The sequence below is a fragment of the Haliotis asinina genome, chromosome 1 (genome assembly GCF_037392515.1).
Source record: "Haliotis asinina isolate JCU_RB_2024 chromosome 1, JCU_Hal_asi_v2, whole genome shotgun sequence".
Lineage (NCBI taxonomy): Eukaryota > Metazoa > Mollusca > Gastropoda > Lepetellida > Haliotidae > Haliotis > Haliotis asinina.
The window spans coordinates 64,060,336-64,074,166 of NC_090280.1; the positions used below are offsets into that span (position 1 = coordinate 64,060,336).

Consider the following 13,831-nt stretch of genomic DNA (forward strand, 5'->3'; position numbering starts at 1 on the left):
TAATCCAAACCCTGGTCCTAACTCTACGTTTAACCCTAGCCCTATACCTTAACAGTGTCGAAGTGTAAGCCTAGCCCTGATCCTAAGCCCAGCCCTCACTCTGACTCCAACCATAGCCCAGACTCCTTGCAGCAGTCCTAACCCTCACTGTATCCCTCACCCTAACCCTCATTTTTTTTCACTAGTACTGTTGGAGTAGTAAAGTGACTTTGGAAATGAGGACAACTCAGTCATTTTTGTTTGATTTCTCAAGAGGCCTAAAATATTGTACCCCAACATATTCCGGTAAGAGTGAAAAGAAATTAAGTGCCAGTCACTACAGCACGAAAAATGTCTTTCTGATAAGAGGGTGAGATGTAGCCGTGATCGTCTAGTGGTTAGGACTTTGCGTTGTGGCCGCAAGAACCCCGGTTCGAATCCGGGTCACGGCATGTTACCCCAACTTTTGCAAGGTGAAATTCTCTGCATTTTCCCAGACGCTTGTCTTTCCTGTCGCCCACTAGGACGTAGCCTTTGCTCAAATGTTTTTGCGTCTCAACTGCAGAAGCTTTCAAAATGAAGCCATTTTCTACAGCCATCCACTTGCTACACTGATTATAGAGGCACCTAGTTTTACTACGTTTTATGGCCCACGTGTAGGAGATGTAGCTGCCTAAGTCCTTCACCTCCTTCTCAAACTTTCATGTCATGCAGGGAAACTTGTCCATCTTCTACAGCAACTTACTCTTTGATTTCATTTGAGCGCCTTCATATCCTTCATACTATGGCTGAAAGTTACTCTTATCATCAAGTACATTGCTGATGTCATTAGTAAATGGCGGAAACACTTTGCTCACTGACTTGTGTGGGACTTCCAGCTGTTTTTAGAGGGCGTCATCAACATTATACTGTGACAAAGCGATGTGTTTAATGGCTGATCGTAGGAAGGAAAAGGCTGAAAATGTGTATAAATCCCCGGCCCTTTCAGCTGGTAGAACAGCCGTGATCGTCTAGTGGTTAGGACTTTGCGTTGTGGCCGCAAGAACCCAGGTTCGAATCCTGGTCACGGCATCTACACTTTTCATTTTGGGATATCAGCATTCTTTCTTTTTAATGACCGAAGTTACAACAGCTACATGCAGAAGTCGGCCCATTTCAAACTACTGCAGAAAAGAATTCTGATCATTCCGCCACAGTATTTTAGTGGACATGTTTTGGCTAAGATTGGGGACATCTAACCCTAACCCCAACCCGCACCCTACCCCTAATCCAAACCCTGGTCCTAACTCTACGTTTAACCCTAGCCCTATACCTTAACAGTGTCGAAGTGTAAGCCTAGCCCTGATCCTAAGCCCAGCCCTCACTCTGACTCCAACCCTAGCCCAGACTCCTTGCAGCAGTCCTAACCCTCACTGTATCCCTCACCCTAACCCTCATTTTTTTTCACTAGTACTGTTAGAGTAGTAAAGTGACTTTGGAAATGAGGACAACTCAGTCATTTTTGTTTGATTTCTCAAGAGGCCTAAAATATTGTACCCCAACATATTCCGGTAAGAGTGAAAAGAAATTAAGTGCCAGTCACTACAGCACGAAAAATGTCTTTCTGATAAGAGGGTGAGATGTAGCCGTGATCGTCTAGTGGTTAGGACTTTGCGTTGTGGCCGCAAGAACCCCGGTTCGAATCCGGGTCACGGCATGTTACCCCAACTTTTGCAAGGTGAAATTCTCTGCATTTTCCCAGACGCTTGTCTTTCCTGTCGCCCACTAGGACGTAGCCTTTGCTCAAATGTTTTTGCGTCTCAACTGCAGAAGCTTTCAAAATGAAGCCATTTTCTACAGCCATCCACTTGCTACACTGATTATAGAGGCACCTAGTTTTACTACGTTTTATGGCCCACGTGTAGGTGATGTAGCTGCCTAAGTCCTTCACCTCCTTCTCAAACTTTCATGTCATGCAGGGAAACTTGTCCATCTTCTACAGCAACTTACTCTTTGATTTCATTTGAGCGCCTTCATATCCTTCATACTATGGCTGAAAGTTACTCTTATCATCAAGTACATTGCTGATGTCATTAGTAAATGGCGGAAACACTTTGCTCACTAACTTGTGTGGGACTTCCAGCTGTTTTTAGAGGGCGTCATCAACATTATACTGTGACAAAGCGATGTGTTTAATGGCTGATCGTAGGAAGGAAAAGGCTGAAAATGTGTATAAATCCCCGGCCCTTTCAGCTGGTAGAACAGCCGTGATCGTCTAGTGGTTAGGACTTTGCGTTGTGGCCGCAAGAACCCAGGTTCGAATCCTGGTCACGGCGTCTACACTTTTCATTTTGGGATATCAGCATTCTTTCTTTTTAATGACCGAAGTTACAACAGCTACATGCAGAAGTCGGCCCATTTCAAACTACTGCAGAAAAGAATTCTGATCATTCCGCCACAGTATTTTAGTGGACATGTTTTGGCTAAGATTGGGGACATCTAACCCTAACCCCAACCCGCACCCTACCCCTAATCCAAACCCTGGTCCTAACTCTACGTTTAACCCTAGCCCTATACCTTAACAGTGTCGAAGTGTAAGCCTAGCCCTGATCCTAAGCCCAGCCCTCACTCTGACTCCAACCCTAGCCCAGACTCCTTGCAGCAGTCCTAACCCTCACTGTATCCCTCACCCTAACCCTCATTTTTTTTTCACTAGTACTGTTGGAGTAGTAAAGTGACTTTGGAAATGAGGACAACTCAGTCATTTTTGTTTGATTTCTCAAGAGGCCTAAAATATTGTACCCCAACATATTCCGGTAAGAGTGAAAAGAAATTAAGTGCCAGTCACTACAGCACGAAAAATGTCTTTCTGATAAGAGGGTGAGATGTAGCCGTGATCGTCTAGTGGTTAGGACTTTGCCTTGTGGCCGCAAGAACCCCGGTTCGAATCCGGGTCACGGCATGTTACCCCAACTTTTGCAAGGTGAAATTCTCTGCATTTTCCCAGACGCTTGTCTTTCCTGTCGCCCACTAGGACGTAGCCTTTGCTCAAATGTTTTTGCGTCTCAACTGCAGAAGTTTTCAAAATGAAGCCATTTTCTACAGCCATCCACTTGCTACACTGATTATAGAGGCACCTAGTTTTACTACGTTTTATGGCCCACGTGTAGCTGATGTAGCTGCCTAAGTCCTTCACCTCCTTCTCAAACTTTCATGTCATGCAGGGAAACTTGTCCATCTTCTACAGCAACTTACTCTTTGATTTCATTTGAGCGCCTTCATATCCTTCATACTATGGCTGAAAGTTACTCTTATCATCAAGTACATTGCTGATGTCATTAGTAAATGGCGGAAACACTTTGCTCACTGACTTGTGTGGGACTTCCAGCTGTTTTTAGAGGGCGTCATCAACATTATACTGTGACAAAGCGATGTGTTTAATGGCTGATCGTAGGAAGGAAAAGGCTGAAAATGTGTATAAATCCCCGGCCCTTTCAGGTGGTAGAACAGCCGTGATCGTCTAGTGGTTAGGACTTTGCGTTGTGGCCGCAAGAACCCAGGTTCGAATCCTGGTCACGGCATCTACACTTTTCATTTTGGGATATCAGCATTCTTTCTTTTTAATGACCGAAGTTACAACAGCTACATGCAGAAGTCGGCCCATTTCAAACTACTGCAGAAAAGAATTCTGATCATTCCGCCACAGTATTTTAGTGGACATGTTTTGGCTAAGATTGGGGACATCTAACCCTAACCTCAACCCGCACCCTACCCCTAGTCCAAACCCTGGTCCTAACTCTACGTTTAACCCTAGCCCTATGCCTTAACAGTGTCGGAGTGTAAGCCTAGCCCTGATCCTAAGCCCAGCCCTCACTCTGACTCCAACCCTAGCCCAGACTCCTTGCAACAGTCCTAACCCTCACTGTATCCCTCACCCTAACCCTCATTTTTTTTCACTAGTACTGTTGGAGTAGTAAAGTGACTTTGGAAATGAGGACAACTCAGTTATTTTTGTTTGATTTCTCATGAGGCCTAAAATATTGTACCCCAACATATTCCGGTAAGAGTGAAAAGAAATTAAGTGCCAGTCACTACAGCACGAAAAATGTCTTTCTGGTAAGAGGGTGAGATGTAGCCGTGATCGTCTAGTGGTTAGGACTTTGCGTTGTGGCCGCAAGAACCCCGGTTCGAATCCGGGTCACGGCATGTTACCCCAACTTTTGCAAGGTGAAATTCTCTGCATTTTCCCAGACGCTTGTCTTTCCTGTCGCCCACTAGGACGTAGCCTTTGCTCAAATGTTTTTGCGTCTCAACTGCAGAAGTTTTCAAAATGAAGCCATTTTCTACAGCCATCCACTTGCTACACTGACTATAGAGGCACCTAGTTTTACTACGTTTTATGGCCCACGTGTAGCTGATGTAGCTGCCTAAGTCCTTCACCTCCTTCTCAAACTTTCATGTCATGCAGGGAAACTTGTCCATCTTCTACAGCAACTTACTCTTTGATTTCATTTGAGCGCCTTCATATCCTTCATACTATGGCTGAAAGTTACTCTTATCATCAAGTACATTGCTGATGTCATTAGTAAATGGCGGAAACACTTTGCTCACTGACTTGTGTGGGACTTCCAGCTGTTTTTAGAGGGCGTCATCAACATTATACTGTGACAAAGCGATGTGTTTAATGGCTGATCGTAGGAAGGAAAAGGCTGAAAATGTGTATAAATCCCCGGCCCTTTCAGGTGGTAGAACAGCCGTGATCGTCTAGTGGTTAGGACTTTGCGTTGTGGCCGCAAGAACCCAGGTTCGAATCCTGGTCACGGCATCTACACTTTTCATTTTGGGATATCAGCATTCTTTCTTTTTAATGACCGAAGTTACAACAGCTACATGCAGAAGTCGGCCCATTTCAAACTACTGCAGAAAAGAATTCTGATCATTCCGCCACAGTATTTTAGTGGACATGTTTTGGCTAAGATTGGGGACATCTAACCCTAACCTCAACCCGCACCCTACCCCTAGTCCAAACCCTGGTCCTAACTCTACGTTTAACCCTAGCCCCATACCTTAACAGTGTCGGAGTGTAAGCCTAGCCCTGATCCTAAGCCCAGCCCTCACTCTGACTCCAACCCTAGCCCAGACTCCTTGCAACAGTCCTAACCCTCACTGTATCCCTCACCCTAACCCTCATTTTTTTCACTAGTACTGTTGGAGTAGTAAAGTGACTTTGGAAATGAGGACAACTCAGTTATTTTTGTTTGATTTCTCATGAGGCCTAAAATATTGTACCCCAACATATTCCGGTAAGAGTGAAAAGAAATTAAGTGCCAGTCACTACAGCACGAAAAATGTCTTTCTGGTAAGAGGGTGAGATGTAGCCGTGATCGTCTAGTGGTTAGGACTTTACGTTGTGGCCGCAAGAACCCCGGTTCGAATCCGGGTCACGGCATGTTACCCCAACTTTTGCAAGGTGAAATTCTCTGCATTTTCCCAGACGCTTGTCTTTTCTGTCGCCCACTAGGACGTAGCCTTTGCTCAAATGTTTTTGCGTCTCAACTGCAGAAGTTTTCAAAATGAAGCCATTTTCTACAGCCATCCACTTGCTACACTGACTATAGAGGCACCTAGTTTTACTACGTTTTATGACCCACGTGTAGCTGATGTAGCTGCCTAAGTCCTTCACCTCCTTCTCAAACTTTCATGTCATGCAGGGAAACTTGTCCATCTTCTACAGCAACTTACTCTTTGATTTCATTTGAGCGCCTTCATATCCTTCATACTATGGCTGAAAGTTACTCTTATCATCAAGTACATTGCTGATGTCATTAGTAAATGGCAGAAACACTTTGCTCACTGACTTGTGTGGGACTTCAAGCTGCTTTTAGAGGGCGTCATCAACATTATACTGTGACAAAGCGATGTGTTTAATGGCTGATCGTAGGAAGGAAAAGGCTGAAAATGTGTATAAATCCCCGGCCCTTTCAGCTGGTAGAACAGCCGTGATCGTCTAGTGGTTAGGACTTTGCGTTGTGGCCGCAAGAACCCAGGTTCGAATCCTGGTCACGGCATCTACACTTTTCATTTTGGGATATCAGCATTCTTTCTTTTTAATGACCGAAGTTACAACAGCTACATGCAGAAGTCGGCCCATTTCAAACTACTGCAGAAAAGAGTTCTGATCATTCCGCCACAGTATTTTAGTGGACATGTTTTGGCTAAGATTGGGGACATCTAACCCTAACCCCAACCCGAACCCTACCCCTAATCCAAACCCTGGTCCTAACTCTACGTTTAACCCTAGCCCCATACCTTAACAGTGTCGGAGTGTAAGCCTAGCCCTGATCCTAAGCCCAGCCCTCACTCTGACTCCAACCCTAGCCCAGACTCCTTGCAACAGTCCTAACCCTCACTGTATCCCTCACCATAACCCTCATTTTTTTAACTAGTACTGTTGGAGTAGTAAAGTGACTTTGGAAATGAGGACAACTCAGTCATTTTTGTTTGATTTCTCATGAGGCCTAAAATATTGTACCCCAACATATTCCGGTAAGAGTGAAAAGAAATTAAGTGCCAGTCACTACAGCACGAAAAATGTCTTTCTGGTAAGAGGGTGAGATGTAGCCGTGATCGTCTAGTGGTTAGGACTTTACGTTGTGGCCGCAAGAACCCCGGTTCGAATCCGGGTCACGGCATGTTACCACAACTTTTGCAAGGTGAAATTCTCTGCATTTTCCCAGACGCTTGTCTTTTCTGTCGCCCACTAGGACGTAGCCTTTGCTCAAATGTTTTTGCGTCTCAACTGCAGAAGTTTTCAAAATGAAGCCATTTTCTACAGCCATCCACTTGCTACACTGACTATAGAGGCACCTAGTTTTACTACGTTTTATGACCCACGTGTAGCTGATGTAGCTGCCTAAGTCCTTCACCTCCTTCTCAAACTTTCATGTCATGCAGGGAAACTTGTCCATCTTCTACAGCAACTTACTCTTTGATTTCATTTGAGCGCCTTCATATCCTTCATACTATGGCTGAAAGTTACTCTTATCATCAAGTACATTGCTGATGTCATTAGTAAATGGCAGAAACACTTTGCTCACTGACTTGTGTGGGACTTCAAGCTGCTTTTAGAGGGCGTCATCAACATTATACTGTGACAAAGCGATGTGTTTAATGGCTGATCGTAGGAAGGAAAAGGCTGAAAATGTGTATAAATCCCCGGCCCTTTCAGCTGGTAGAACAGCCGTGATCGTCTAGTGGTTAGGACTTTGCGTTGTGGCCGCAAGAACCCAGGTTCGAATCCTGGTCACGGCATCTACACTTTTCATTTTGGGATATCAGCATTCTTTCTTTTTAATGACCGAAGTTACAACAGCTACATGCAGAAGTCGGCCCATTTCAAACTACTGCAGAAAAGAATTCTGATCATTCCGCCACAGTATTTTAGTGGACATGTTTTGGCTAAGATTGGGGACATCTAACCCTAACCCCAACCCGTACCCTACCCCTAATCCAAACCCTGGTCCTAACTCTACGTTTAACCCTAGCCCCATACCTTAACAGTGTCGGAGTGTAAGCCTAGCCCTGATCCTAAGCCCAGCCCTCACTCTGACTCCAACCCTAGCCCAGACTCCTTGCAACAGTCCTAACCCTCACTGTATCCCTCACCCTAACCCTCATTTTTTTAACTAGTACTGTTGGAGTAGTAAAGTGACTTTGGAAATGAGGACAACTCAGTCATTTTTGTTTGATTTCTCATGAGGCCTAAAATATTGTACCCCAACATATTCCGGTAAGAGTGAAAAGAAATTAAGTGCCAGTCACTACAGCACGAAAAATGTCTTTCTGGTAAGAGGGTGAGATGTAGCCGTGATCGTCTAGTGGTTAGGACTTTACGTTGTGGCCGCAAGAACCCCGGTTCGAATCCGGGTCACGGCATGTTACCACAACTTTTGCAAGGTGAAATTCTCTGCATTTTCCCAGACGCTTGTCTTTTCTGTCGCCCACTAGGACGTAGCCTTTGCTCAAATGTTTTTGCGTCTCAACTGCAGAAGTTTTCAAAATGAAGCCATTTTCTACAGCCATCCACTTGCTACACTGACTATAGAGGCACCTAGTTTTACTACGTTTTATGACCCACGTGTAGCTGATGTAGCTGCCTAAGTCCTTCACCTCCTTCTCAAACTTTCATGTCATGCAGGGAAACTTGTCCATCTTCTACAGCAACTTACTCTTTGATTTCATTTGAGCGCCTTCATATCCTTCATACTATGGCTGAAAGTTACTCTTATCATCAAGTACATTGCTGATGTCATTAGTAAATGGCAGAAACACTTTGCTCACTGACTTGTGTGGGACTTCAAGCTGCTTTTAGAGGGCGTCATCAACATTATACTGTGACAAAGCGATGTGTTTAATGGCTGATCGTAGGAAGGAAAAGGCTGAAAATGTGTATAAATCCCCGGCCCTTTCAGCTGGTAGAACAGCCGTGATCGTCTAGTGGTTAGGACTTTGCGTTGTGGCCGCAAGAACCCAGGTTCGAATCCTGGTCACGGCATCTACACTTTTCATTTTGGGATATCAGCATTCTTTCTTTTTAATGACCGAAGTTACAACAGCTACATGCAGAAGTCGGCCCATTTCAAACTAGTGCAGAAAAGAATTCTGATCATTCCGCCACAGTATTTTAGTGGACATGTTTTGGCTAAGATTGGGGACATCTAACCCTAACCCCAACCCGTACCCTACCCCTAATCCAAACCCTGGTCCTAACTCTACGTTTAACCCTAGCCCCATACCTTAACAGTGTCGGAGTGTAAGCCTAGCCCTGATCCTAAGCCCAGCCCTCACTCTGACTCCAACCCTAGCCCAGACTCCTTGCAACAGTCCTAACCCTCACTGTATCCCTCACCCTAACCCTCATTTTTTTAACTAGTACTGTTGGAGTAGTAAAGTGACTTTGGAAATGAGGACAACTCAGTCATTTTTGTTTGATTTCTCATGAGTCCTAAAATATTGTACCCCAACATATTCCGGTAAGAGTGAAAAGAAATTAAGTGCCAGTCACTACAGCACGAAAAATGTCTTTCTGATAAGAGGGTGAGATGTAGCCGTGATCCTCTAGTGGTTAGGACTTTGCGTTGTGGCCGCAAGAACCCCGGTTCGAATCCGGGTCACGGCATGTTACCCCAACTTTTGCAAGGTGAAATTCTCTGCATTTTCCCAGACGCTTGTCTTTCCTGTCGCCCACTAGGACGTAGCCTTTGCTCAAATGTTTTTGCGTCTCAACTGCAGAAGTTTTCAAAATGAAGCCATTTTCTACAGCCATCCACTTGCTACACTGATTATAGAGGCACCTAGTTTTACTACGTTTTATGGCCCACGTGTAGCTGATGTAGCTGCCTAAGTCCTTCACCTCCTTCTCAAACGTTCATGTCATGCAGGGAAACTTGTCCATCTTCTACAGCAACTTACTCTTTGATTTCATTTGAGCGCCTTCATATCCTTCATACTATGGCTGAAAGTTACTCTTATCATCAAGTACATTGCTGATGTCATTAGTAAATGGCGGAAACACTTTGCTCACTGACTTGTGTGGGACTTCCAGCTGTTTTTAGAGGGCGTCATCAACATTATACTGTGACAAAGCCATGTGTTTAAAGGCTGATCGTAGGAAGGAAAAGGCTGAAAATGTGTATAAATCCCCGGCCCTTTCAGGTGGTAGAACAGCCGTGATCGTCTAGTGGTTAGGACTTTGCGTTGTGGCCGCAAGAACCCAGGTTCGAATCCTGGTCACGGCATCTACACTTTTCATTTTGGGATATCAGCATTCTTTCTTTTTAATGACCGAAGTTACAACAGCTACATGCAGAAGTCGGCCCATTTCAAACTACTGCAGAAAAGAATTCTGATCATTCCGCCACAGTATTTTAGTGGACATGTTTTGGCTAAGATTGGGGACATCTAACCCTAACCCCAACCCGTACCCTACCCCTAATCCAAACCCTGGTCCTAACTCTACGTTTAACCCTAGCCCCATACCTTAACAGTGTCGGAGTGTAAGCCTAGCCCTGATCCTAAGCCCAGCCCTCACTCTGACTCCAACCCTAGCCCAGACTCCTTGCAGCAGTCCTAACCCTCACTGTATCCCTCACCCTAACCCTCATTTTTTTAACTAGTACTGTTGGAGTAGTAAAGTGACTTTGGAAATGAGGACAACTCAGTCATTTTTGTTTGATTTCTCATGAGTCCTAAAATATTGTACCCCAACATATTCCGGTAAGAGTGAAAAGAAATTAAGTGCCAGTCACTACAGCACGAAAAATGTCTTTCTGATAAGAGGGTGAGATGTAGCCGTGATCCTCTAGTGGTTAGGACTTTGCGTTGTGGCCGCAAGAACCCCGGTTCGAATCCGGGTCACGGCATGTTACCCCAACTTTTGCAAGGTGAAATTCTCTGCATTTTCCCAGACGCTTGTCTTTCCTGTCGCCCACTAGGACGTAGCCTTTGCTCAAATGTTTTTGCGTCTCAACTGCAGAAGTTTTCAAAATGAAGCCATTTTCTACAGCCATCCACTTGCTACACTGATTATAGAGGCACCTAGTTTTACTACGTTTTATGGCCCACGTGTAGCTGATGTAGCTGCCTAAGTCCTTCACCTCCTTCTCAAACGTTCATGTCATGCAGGGAAACTTGTCCATCTTCTACAGCAACTTACTCTTTGATTTCATTTGAGCGCCTTCATATCCTTCATACTATGGCTGAAAGTTACTCTTATCATCAAGTACATTGCTGATGTCATTAGTAAATGGCGGAAACACTTTGCTCACTGACTTGTGTGGGACTTCCAGCTGTTTTTAGAGGGCGTCATCAACATTATACTGTGACAAAGCGATGTGTTTAATGGCTGATCGTAGGAAGGAAAAGGCTGAAAATGTGTATAAATCCCCGGCCCTTTCAGGTGGTAGAACAGCCGTGATCGTCTAGTGGTTAGGACTTTGCGTTGTGGCCGCAAGAACCCAGGTTCGAATCCTGGTCACGGCATCTACACTTTTCATTTTGGGATATCAGCATTCTTTCTTTTTAATGACCGAAGTTACAACAGCTACATGCAGAAGTCGGCCCATTTCAAACTACTGCAGAAAAGAATTCTGATCATTCCGCCACAGTATTTTAGTGGACATGTTTTGGCTAAGATTGGGGACATCTAACCCTAACCCCAACCCGTACCCTACCCCAAATCCAAACCTTGGTCCTAACTCTACGTTTAACCCTAGCCCCATACGTTAACAGTGTCGGAGTGTAAGCCTAGCCCTGATCCTAAGCCCAGCCCTCACTCTGACTCCAACCCTAGCCCAGACTCCTTGCAACAGTCCTAACCCTCACTGTATCCCTCACCCTAACCCTCATTTTTTTAACTAGTACTGTTGGAGTAGTAAAGTGACTTTGGAAATGAGGACAACTCAGTCATTTTTGTTTGATTTCTCATGAGTCCTAAAATATTGTACCCCAACATATTCCGGTAAGAGTGAAAAGAAATTAAGTGCCAGTCACTACAGCACGAAAAATGTCTTTCTGATAAGAGGGTGAGATGTAGCCGTGATCCTCTAGTGGTTAGGACTTTGCGTTGTGGCCGCAAGAACCCCGGTTCGAATCCGGGTCACGGCATGTTACCCCAACTTTTGCAAGGTGAAATTCTCTGCATTTTCCCAGACGCTTGTCTTTCCTGTCGCCCACTAGGACGTAGCCTTTGCTCAAATGTTTTTGCGTCTCAACTGCAGAAGTTTTCAAAATGAAGCCATTTTCTACAGCCATCCACTTGCTACACTGATTATAGAGGCACCTAGTTTTACTACGTTTTATGGCCCACGTGTAGCTGATGTAGCTGCCTAAGTCCTTCACCTCCTTCTCAAACTTTCATGTCATGCAGGGAAACTTGTCCATCTTCTACAGCAACTTACTCTTTGATTTCATTTGAGCGCCTTCATATCCTTCATACTATGGCTGAAAGTTACTCTTATCATCAAGTACATTGCTGATGTCATTAGTAAATGGCAGAAACACTTTGCTCACTGACTTGTGTGGGACTTCCAGCTGTTTTTAGAGGGCGTCATCAACATTATACTGTGACAAAGCGATGTGTTTAATGGCTGATCGTAGGAAGGAAAAGGCTGAAAATGTGTATAAATCCCCGGCCCTTTCAGCTGGTAGAACAGCCGTGATCGTCTAGTGGTTAGGACTTTGCGTTGTGGCCGCAAGAACCCAGGTTCGAATCCTGGTCACGGCATCTACACTTTTCATTTTGGGATATCAGCATTCTTTCTTTTTAATGACCGAAGTTACAACAGCTACATGCAGAAGTCGGCCCATTTCAAACTACTGCAGAAAAGAATTCTGATCATTCCGCCACAGTATTTTAGTGGACATGTTTTGGCTAAGATTGGGGACATCTAACCCTAACCCCAACCCGCACCCTACCCCTAGTCCAAACCCTGGTCCTAACTCTACGTTTAACCCTAGCCCCATACCTTAACAGTGTCGGAGTGTAAGCCTAGCCCTGATCCTAAGCCCAGCCCTCACTCTGACTCCAACCCTAGCCCAGACTCCTTGCAGCAGTCCTAACCCTCACTGTATCCCTCACCCTAACCCTCATTTTTTTAACTAGTACTGTTGGAGTAGTAAAGTGACTTTGGAAATGAGGACAACTCAGTCATTTTTGTTTGATTTCTCATGAGTCCTAAAATATTGTACCCCAACATATTCCGGTAAGAGTGAAAAGAAATTAAGTGCCAGTCACTACAGCACGAAAAATGTCTTTCTGATAAGAGGGTGAGATGTAGCCGTGATCCTCTAGTGGTTAGGACTTTGCGTTGTGGCCGCAAGAACCCCGGTTCGAATCCGGGTCACGGCATGTTACCCCAACTTTTGCAAGGTGAAATTCTCTGCATTTTCCCAGACGCTTGTCTTTCCTGTCGCCCACTAGGACGTAGCCTTTGCTCAAATGTTTTTGCGTCTCAACTGCAGAAGTTTTCAAAATGAAGCCATTTTCTACAGCCATCCACTTGCTACACTGATTATAGAGGCACCTAGTTTTACTACGTTTTATGGCCCACGTGTAGCTGATGTAGCTGCCTAAGTCCTTCACCTCCTTCTCAAACGTTCATGTCATGCAGGGAAACTTGTCCATCTTCTACAGCAACTTACTCTTTGATTTCATTTGAGCGCCTTCATATCCTTCATACTATGGCTGAAAGTTACTCTTATCATCAAGTACATTGCTGATGTCATTAGTAAATGGCGGAAACACTTTGCTCACTGACTTGTGTGGGACTTCCAGCTGTTTTTAGAGGGCGTCATCAACATTATACTGTGACAAAGCGATGTGTTTAATGGCTGATCGTAGGAAGGAAAAGGCTGAAAATGTGTATAAATCCCCGGCCCTTTCAGGTGGTAGAACAGCCGTGATCGTCTAGTGGTTAGGACTTTGCGTTGTGGCCGCAAGAACCCAGGTTCGAATCCTGGTCACGGCATCTACACTTTTCATTTTGGGATATCAGCATTCTTTCTTTTTAATGACCGAAGTTACAACAGCTACATGCAGAAGTCGGCCCATTTCAAACTACTGCAGAAAAGAATTCTGATCATTCCGCCACAGTATTTTAGTGGACATGTTTTGGCTAAGATTGGGGACATCTAACCCTAACCCCAACCCGTACCCTACCCCTAATCCAAACCTTGGTCCTAACTCTACGTTTAACCCTAGCCCCATACGTTAACAGTGTCGGAGTGTAAGCCTAGCCCTGATCCTAAGCCCAGCCCTCACTCTGACTCCAACCCTAGCCCAGACTCCTTGCAACAGTCCTAACCCTCACTGTAT

The 13,831-nt window shown here is 44.9% G+C and overlaps 22 non-coding genes across 22 annotated transcripts; all 22 read left to right on the forward strand.

Moving 5' to 3' along the window:
- The first annotated feature begins 359 nt into the window (after window positions 1–359).
- Trnah-gug (transfer RNA histidin (anticodon GUG)) lies at window positions 360–431 on the forward strand. The gene has a single exon. It is a non-coding gene; the product is annotated as a tRNA-His (tRNA).
- A 547-nt stretch (window positions 432–978) lies between these two features.
- Trnah-gug (transfer RNA histidin (anticodon GUG)) lies at window positions 979–1,050 on the forward strand. Its single transcript has one exon. It is a non-coding gene; the product is annotated as a tRNA-His (tRNA).
- Window positions 1,051–1,603: 553 nt separating this feature from the next.
- On the forward strand, window positions 1,604–1,675 carry Trnah-gug (transfer RNA histidin (anticodon GUG)). The gene has a single exon. It is a non-coding gene; the product is annotated as a tRNA-His (tRNA).
- Window positions 1,676–2,222: 547 nt separating this feature from the next.
- Window positions 2,223–2,294, forward strand: Trnah-gug (transfer RNA histidin (anticodon GUG)). The gene has a single exon. It is a non-coding gene; the product is annotated as a tRNA-His (tRNA).
- Window positions 2,295–2,848: 554 nt separating this feature from the next.
- Trnah-gug (transfer RNA histidin (anticodon GUG)) lies at window positions 2,849–2,920 on the forward strand. The gene has a single exon. It is a non-coding gene; the product is annotated as a tRNA-His (tRNA).
- Window positions 2,921–3,467: 547 nt separating this feature from the next.
- Trnah-gug (transfer RNA histidin (anticodon GUG)) lies at window positions 3,468–3,539 on the forward strand. The gene has a single exon. It is a non-coding gene; the product is annotated as a tRNA-His (tRNA).
- Window positions 3,540–4,092: 553 nt separating this feature from the next.
- Window positions 4,093–4,164, forward strand: Trnah-gug (transfer RNA histidin (anticodon GUG)). The gene has a single exon. It is a non-coding gene; the product is annotated as a tRNA-His (tRNA).
- A 547-nt stretch (window positions 4,165–4,711) lies between these two features.
- On the forward strand, window positions 4,712–4,783 carry Trnah-gug (transfer RNA histidin (anticodon GUG)). The gene has a single exon. It is a non-coding gene; the product is annotated as a tRNA-His (tRNA).
- Window positions 4,784–5,335: 552 nt separating this feature from the next.
- Window positions 5,336–5,407, forward strand: Trnah-gug (transfer RNA histidin (anticodon GUG)). The gene has a single exon. It is a non-coding gene; the product is annotated as a tRNA-His (tRNA).
- Window positions 5,408–5,954: 547 nt separating this feature from the next.
- On the forward strand, window positions 5,955–6,026 carry Trnah-gug (transfer RNA histidin (anticodon GUG)). The gene has a single exon. It is a non-coding gene; the product is annotated as a tRNA-His (tRNA).
- Window positions 6,027–6,578: 552 nt separating this feature from the next.
- Trnah-gug (transfer RNA histidin (anticodon GUG)) lies at window positions 6,579–6,650 on the forward strand. Its single transcript has one exon. It is a non-coding gene; the product is annotated as a tRNA-His (tRNA).
- A 547-nt stretch (window positions 6,651–7,197) lies between these two features.
- On the forward strand, window positions 7,198–7,269 carry Trnah-gug (transfer RNA histidin (anticodon GUG)). The gene has a single exon. It is a non-coding gene; the product is annotated as a tRNA-His (tRNA).
- Window positions 7,270–7,821: 552 nt separating this feature from the next.
- On the forward strand, window positions 7,822–7,893 carry Trnah-gug (transfer RNA histidin (anticodon GUG)). The gene has a single exon. It is a non-coding gene; the product is annotated as a tRNA-His (tRNA).
- A 547-nt stretch (window positions 7,894–8,440) lies between these two features.
- Window positions 8,441–8,512, forward strand: Trnah-gug (transfer RNA histidin (anticodon GUG)). Its single transcript has one exon. It is a non-coding gene; the product is annotated as a tRNA-His (tRNA).
- A 552-nt stretch (window positions 8,513–9,064) lies between these two features.
- On the forward strand, window positions 9,065–9,136 carry Trnah-gug (transfer RNA histidin (anticodon GUG)). The gene has a single exon. It is a non-coding gene; the product is annotated as a tRNA-His (tRNA).
- Window positions 9,137–9,683: 547 nt separating this feature from the next.
- Trnah-gug (transfer RNA histidin (anticodon GUG)) lies at window positions 9,684–9,755 on the forward strand. Its single transcript has one exon. It is a non-coding gene; the product is annotated as a tRNA-His (tRNA).
- Window positions 9,756–10,307: 552 nt separating this feature from the next.
- Trnah-gug (transfer RNA histidin (anticodon GUG)) lies at window positions 10,308–10,379 on the forward strand. Its single transcript has one exon. It is a non-coding gene; the product is annotated as a tRNA-His (tRNA).
- A 547-nt stretch (window positions 10,380–10,926) lies between these two features.
- Trnah-gug (transfer RNA histidin (anticodon GUG)) lies at window positions 10,927–10,998 on the forward strand. Its single transcript has one exon. It is a non-coding gene; the product is annotated as a tRNA-His (tRNA).
- A 552-nt stretch (window positions 10,999–11,550) lies between these two features.
- Window positions 11,551–11,622, forward strand: Trnah-gug (transfer RNA histidin (anticodon GUG)). The gene has a single exon. It is a non-coding gene; the product is annotated as a tRNA-His (tRNA).
- Window positions 11,623–12,169: 547 nt separating this feature from the next.
- Trnah-gug (transfer RNA histidin (anticodon GUG)) lies at window positions 12,170–12,241 on the forward strand. Its single transcript has one exon. It is a non-coding gene; the product is annotated as a tRNA-His (tRNA).
- Window positions 12,242–12,793: 552 nt separating this feature from the next.
- Window positions 12,794–12,865, forward strand: Trnah-gug (transfer RNA histidin (anticodon GUG)). The gene has a single exon. It is a non-coding gene; the product is annotated as a tRNA-His (tRNA).
- A 547-nt stretch (window positions 12,866–13,412) lies between these two features.
- Trnah-gug (transfer RNA histidin (anticodon GUG)) lies at window positions 13,413–13,484 on the forward strand. The gene has a single exon. It is a non-coding gene; the product is annotated as a tRNA-His (tRNA).
- Window positions 13,485–13,831: the final 347 nt, after the last annotated feature.